The sequence below is a fragment of the Sceloporus undulatus genome, chromosome 2, assembly GCF_019175285.1.
Source record: "Sceloporus undulatus isolate JIND9_A2432 ecotype Alabama chromosome 2, SceUnd_v1.1, whole genome shotgun sequence".
NCBI lineage: Eukaryota > Metazoa > Chordata > Lepidosauria > Squamata > Phrynosomatidae > Sceloporus > Sceloporus undulatus.
This window is the reverse complement of record NC_056523.1, coordinates 218,675,041-218,681,902: the sequence shown is the minus strand read 5'-3', so window position 1 is coordinate 218,681,902 and position 6,862 is coordinate 218,675,041. Positions and strand designations below refer to the sequence as shown.

Below are 6,862 nucleotides of genomic sequence, written 5' to 3'. Positions count from 1 at the left end.
ATCTACACTGAAATACACATATATAGCCACACACGTTTGTGTGTGTGTGTGTGTATATATATATATACACAGTTTCATACACACCTACATACAAACTATAGACACACACCTATACACCTACACTCCCCCAGATAGATCTATACAAAAATAATTCGACACATACATATCTACATACAAATACACACATACAGTATACCCCATGTGTGTATATCTACATACATAATTTCATACCCACCTACATGGAAACTATAGACACACACCTATATACATACACTCCCCCACATATCTATACACACCTATATATAGAGAGAGAGGAAAAAAACACACACACATATACCCCCTATATGTGCGTGTAGGTACATATATATATATTTACACACACACACACACATATATATATATATCTGTATATACACCCACGCATCAGCTCTGCAGCATCCAGGACGGGTCCCAACGAGCAGAGCCCCAGCAGGCAGAACAACTCCTGGAGACGTCTGCAAAAACGTCCTTCTCTGTCGCCCGCCTGGAGCGGTCTGCCTTCAACTGGGCTACGGGTCCAACTGCGACGAAGGCCACGCCCCCTCAGGCCACGCCCCCTGCTCACGCGCTTGACAATCCGATCCCGCCACGCCCTCCGCTTACGCGCTTGAGAATCCGACTCCGCCCCCCGTAGGCCACGCCCCCCGCTCACGCGCTCGGCTTGGCAATCCGATCCTGCCTCGCCCTCCCCGTAACAACTCCGAAGGGAGAGCCGATAAGAGGCCGCGCATGCTCAGTAGCCTCGAGGCCTTCCAACCGCCCGTTGCGTTCTTTGTGTGTATTGACAGTATAAATAGAGGATTCAGGCTTCTTAGTGGAGGGAAGAGGATTCTAATTACACCTCCTTCCTCCTCCCCAACACAAACAACAACAAGCCCTGCTTCTCTTGGGAATTTGAGCCTGTATATCTATCATGCCTTGGCCAAGTAGTCACACTCTCTCAGCTTCAGAACACATCTTGCCATGAAAAAAAAATCTTCATAAGTTGGCCTTATGGTAGACCCACATAAGTGAGAAACTACTTAAAGGCACACAACAACAAACTGAATATACCATTAAGAGGGGCAGTGTGGTGTAGTGGTTTGACCACCGCTCTAGAGACCAGGGTTCAAATCTCATCCAGTCATAAAACCCCCACTCTCTCAGCCTCAGAAGGTGGCAAGGGCCAATGAACAAATCTTGCCACAAAAACCCTGTTCCAGAGAGTATCTTAGGGTCTCCATAAGCAGGGGACAACCTGAAGGCACACAACAACAAGCAAGCCACACTTTCTCAGCCTCCTGGTGGCAAAGGCCCGTGTAGCGTTGTGGTTTGAGCGCTGGACTACAACCCTGGAGACCAGGGTTCAAATCTTGGCTTGGCCAGGGAAACCCACTGGGTGACCTTGTGCAAGCCACACTCTCTCAGCCTCAGAGGATGGCAAAGGCTGAACAAGTCTTGCCAAGAAAACCCATGATAGGTTCACCTTAGGGTCACCATGTAACTCAGAAATGACTTGAAGGCACACAACAACAACAACAACAACAACAACAACAAACTGCCTTATTAAGAGAGAGGCAGGGTGACGTAGTGGTTTGACTACCACTCTGGGAGACTAGGGTTCAAATCTCTGCTCAGACACTGAGACCCACTGGGTGAACTTGGGCAAGTCACACTTTTTCAGCCTCAGTGGATGGCAATGGCAAACCTCCTCTGAACAAACCTTGCTAAGAAAACCCCACAATTATAGGTTTGCCTTAGGCGCCATAAGTTGGAAATGACTTGAAGACACACAGCAGCAGCAGCAACAACAACAACAACAACAAACTGTATGTCCTATTAAGAGAGAAACAGCATGGTTTGATGGTTGGCAATTAACAATACAGAAAATAAAACAGCTGTGACAATTTGAGACTACTGTATATAGGCCCCATACAGACAGGCCAAACCAAAGCTGCTTTGAGTCACTTTGGAGGTATACTGTTTAAAGGATGCATGTGTTCTAAGAGTCCAGAAGTTGCACCAAAGCTGCACTCCAGTCCTTAGTACAAGATCGTGGATTTGGTGTGGTTTCCAGACTCTTAGTATCCATAGCCTGTTACCGACAGCCAAAATAAAGCTGCTTTGAGTCACAGTGGAGGTATGATGTTTCAATGATGCATGCGTCCTAAGAGTCCAGAAGCCACACCAAAGCCACGCTCCAGTCCTTAGGGATGGAGCATGGCTTTGGTGCGACTTCTGGACTCTTAGGACGCATGCATCATTCAAATACCATACCTCCACTGTGACCCAAAGCATTTTTATTTTGGCCTGTCTGTATGGGGCCATAGTGTATAGTGGTTTGTGTGTTGGATCATGACTCGGGAGCCCAGGGTTCAAATCTCCCCTTGATCATGGAATCCCACTGGGTGACCTTAAGCAAGTCACACTCTCTCGGCCTCAGAGGAAGGCAAAGGAAAACCTCCTCTGAATATTTATTCATTTAATTTGCATTCTGCCTTTTGTATGTTCACAGATAATTTTTTAAAAAAAAACCTCAATGAAATTCAAAGCCATTAAAATAATCTACAACAATATAAGTTCCCATTAAAAATATACAAAAGTTGAAAGCCTAACTAAAAACCCACCTGTTCCATAAAAACCACCCTGATATCGATTATATATCAGGGTGGTTTTTATGGCTGCTTAAATAAAATATATAATTCAAAATGAATAGACCCCAGGCTCTGAACAAACCTTGCCAAGAAAAGCCCGTGATAAGTTTGGTCTCGTGGCAGTGCGCCTCTAAGTCACTTTTGACTTATGGTGACTCTAAGGTGAGTGTGCTCTTGTCTTCCTCTGAGACTGAGAGGCTATGACTTGCCAAGGGTCCAAAACAGACTGCAGGAATAATCCAGTTTGAGACTGCTTTAACTGCCCTGGCTCAGTGCTAAGGATTTCTGGGAACTGTAGTTCTGTGAGACATTGAGCATTTCCTATCAGGGAGCTCTGGTGCCACAATAAACTACAGTTCCCAAGATTCCCTAACACTGAGCCAGGGTAGTTAAAGCAGTCTCAAACTGGATTATTTCTGCAGTGTGTTTTGGACCAAAGGGGGTTTCCATGGCCAAGTGGAAATTTGAACCCTGGTCTCCAGAGCCGTAGTCCAAGGTTCAAACCACTATACCATGCTGGGTCTCAGGTTTGGCTTTAGGTGCACCTGCTTAATTTGGGCTGACTGTTTGACTCCAGTAAAAACTACAGAAAATAATTCAGAGCAATAGTCATCTGACACCTTGAACACTAAAATATGTATTTGAGTGTTAAACTATGACTCTGGAGACCACGGTTCATTTCCCAGCTCAGCAATGAAACCCACTGGGTGACCCTAGGGCAGTGATGGCGAACCTATGGCACGCGTGCCAGAGGTGGCACTCAGAGCCCTCTCTGTGGGCACATATGCCATCAACCCAGCACAGAGTTTGCCAGAGTTTGTTACTAGAAGCCGGAGGGACATGGCACTTTGCAATAAATAAGTAGGTTTCGGGTAGCAGTTTGGGCACTCGGCCCCTAAAAGGTTCACAATCACAGAGGATATCAAGGACCCACAGTATCTCCTTGTTTAAAATAAGCAGCTGGTCAGGAGGTCTGTATATGTCACTGCTCAGGATTGTCAGACATCCATTAATTTATAGGACACCTCCTATTTACTGTCTCTAGAATTTAACGTTGTGTGCCTTCAAGTAGCTTCTGACATATGGCAACCCTAAGGCAAACCTCTCATAGGGTTTTCTTGGCAAATTTCTTCAGAAGGAGTTTGCCATCACCATCCTCTGAGGCTGAGTGAGTGTGAGTTGCCCAAGGTAGCCCAGTGGATTTACATAGCTGAACCAGGATCCAGAGTCATAGTCCAAAGCTCAAATCACTCAAACTACTGGCTCTCACACAGGGTGACCAGACATCCTCCTTCATCAGGACATGCCCTTTATTTCAGCCTTCTGTCCAGGAGGAATTCCAAAATGTCCTCCATTTAAACTTGTCTAAGAAGTATGAATTTCTATTTATATGAGTGTTTTTAGCTTTGATTTGGGCACATCCTACATTTTCCTGGAATATCCTACATTTTGCAGTGCCTTGTCCTAATTTCTGGTTAGGAGGACATCTGGTCACCTCAGCGTTTCATAGTGTCATAGAATATAAAAGAAGCTTTTGATTTCGGACATGACAGAGCCAAAGCGTTCATAATTTGTCCAATGTTGATTTGGCAAACCTTGAGCAAAGTTCATGTTATTTTTTTCCTGACATTCCCCAGCTGTTCAAACCATTTACTTTGCTTTGGAGGAGAAACTCAGAAATGGTTTAGTTTTGCTGTATCTTACCTTGGGCAGCAAGTTTCTTCTTGCTAAATTTGCAAGAGTTTCTCAGCTGATGGCAAGAACTGAGCACTGTTCTGCAAAGAGAAAAAGCAAACTCCAGGAACCGAATGTGAAAGGGGGAAAAATATCCTTGTAAAGTGAGACCTCTAGTGGTACGTAGATGTGCCTCATCTGCTTTGCTGGGTAAATCCTATGTTTCCCCACCTTTTCTCAGATGAAAATAGGGAAATGCTAGCATAATTCCCTCTACTATGGGGGCTGCGAACTTCCTTTTATAACCAAAACTGCACCAGCCATGCACAGGAGGGAAATATTAGCAGGCATAGTGGTTTGAATGTTAGACTTCGACTACAGAGACCAAGGTTTGAATTCCATGGCTAGAATATATGGCTGGGCCATGCAAACCCACTGGGTGATCTTGGGCAAAGCACAGTCTCTCAGCCTCAAACATAGCAAAAAAATCCTTTCAAGAAACTTCCCAAGAAAACCCGATGATAGGTTTTCTGACTTAGGTTTGACATAAGTCAGAAATTACTTCAAGGCACACAACAGTGGGAAGGGAAACTCCTGTGAGTGAAAGAAAAGCAAAATGCACACACTCATTTAGTGGCCATGGAATACAGTGGGACCCTGGTATTTGCTGGGGTTTGGTTCCAAGACCCCCATGGAAAAATCCATACATGCTCAAGTCCCATTAAATACAATGGCATAGTCAAATGATGTCCCTTTTATAAAATGGCAAAAATCAAGCTTTGCTTTTTGGAATATTCAAGCTGTGGACGCTTGAATCTGTGGATTAAAAAAAACGTATTTATGGATGACTGTACTTTTTCTCTAAGCACTGAACTGTAGCCTGTGGCACAGAAATTAAGGAGCAGAGCACGCATTCAGGCCATATGCCTTAATGTTGATTTGAAACATTTACTGGCACTCATGTCAGGACCTTTGATGCAATGTAGAGCAGGTAGAAACAGTAAACACACAAGCAAAAAACGCTAATGCAACCCATAGGCCTAAATTCTGTTGTTAGGTCTGACTAGAGTAGATGTATTAAATCAGTGGGATTTACCTGCATGTTGACTCATCATTCAACAATTTATTGAACAGGTCTACTACCCAATCTGGGATTAACCAAGAACATGTTACCTGCAAATAGTTAAAACTGCCAGATAGCTACCACTGGTTTTAAGGACTGGGGGTCATGCAAAAACTAAATTAGCTGCCCATCAGAAGGATGCTCTCTGCCCATCAGAAGATGAAGGGCAAATGGCATGGAGGATATGGCCAGGCAGCCATGGTACAGAAGGTTGGTAAGAAGGTGAACCACTGGCTATCATCCAGCTGGAATTCAGTAAACAGAAGGGCCCCACCCTATGCTTAAAGCATATCCTTCCTATACAAATGCACATGTGCATAAAGGGATATGTCAGAAAAATCAAACATACTTCAAGGTCCACCTGCTGTTCTTTATGAATGTGAGAGGTACATTTTTTCCAGGCTATACTAGATGTTAGAAGGTCAATTTACTTTGTCTTGCAGAATATTTTAAAAGAGTATGCTGTGCCCATGAAAAACGTCACAAAAGGAAACAGCTCCATAAATGTCAAATTCAGTAGATTAGCTATGGGATTACTGTACTACTCTGTTTACTGGTATTGCTTTCATTACTTTAATAGCAACCTTATAACAAGAAACAAAGAAAGTAAAAGAACAGGTTCTGTGCTGCTAGAATACAGCTTTGAGCGTCCTTGAAGTACCTGGAGAAGTTACTTGTAGAGCTACAGCTGCTACAATCTCTGATCAAATTTTGGCTTATTTTTCCAAACTCTGCTTTAAATGTACAGTGGGCCCTTGGTATCTAGGGTTTGATTCCAGGACCTCCCAGGGATACCGAAATCCGTGAATGCTTAAGTCCCATTACATACAGTGGTGCAGGAAAAATGCAGTTTCATATATAAAGAGGCAAAATCAAGGCTTGCTTTTTGGAATTTACATTTTTATGAATATTTTTCAAGCCATAGATGGCTAAATCCATGGATAAAGAATCAGTGGATATGGAGGGCAACTTGTACTGCAAAGGGAGAGTATTCAGTTTATACAATTAGCATAATCCACTGGTAAATCTTTCTTTAAGATCCTAGTCCAGGCTGCAGGTGGAAGGGCCACGGATCTCCATACATTTTTCAGAGGCTGATGTGGGATAGGTGAGAAATGCTATTAGAAAGTGAGGCCAGAAGATCACTCGCAATGCAGGATATAGGCATGTCTCAATGCTAAGCAAACATAAAACAGATCAATTTCAAAGCTTCAGAAAAGGTTGGGTGTGTCCTCCTGCCAACTGTTATTTAATTGACAAAGCATGATTAAATAATGCATCTGTTGAGAAAGCCAGTCTTAAACTTTATTCAGTCCAAGTCTGATAATAATTAGAACAGCATATAAATTCTTGTTCAGCAGCTGTAAACCATAGAATCATTAAACTGAAAGAG

At 43.4% G+C, this 6,862-nt stretch overlaps 1 protein-coding gene across 5 annotated transcripts in view; it reads right to left on the bottom strand.

The window, feature by feature from the left end:
• TDRD7 (tudor domain containing 7) overlaps window positions 1-4,500 on the bottom strand; it is a 45,859-nt gene extending 41,359 nt beyond the window's left edge. Inside the window, exon 1 of one of the 5 annotated variants that reach the window (XM_042451963.1) lies at window positions 4,377-4,500. The gene's annotated coding sequence lies outside the window, so the exon portion shown is untranslated. Of the gene's footprint in view, window positions 1-416; window positions 549-2,754; window positions 2,870-4,376 lie in introns of those variants that run through there. The other 4 variants (XM_042451965.1, XM_042451962.1, XM_042451964.1 and 1 more) reach the window with 4 other exon arrangements.
• Window positions 4,501-6,862: the final 2,362 nt, after the last annotated feature.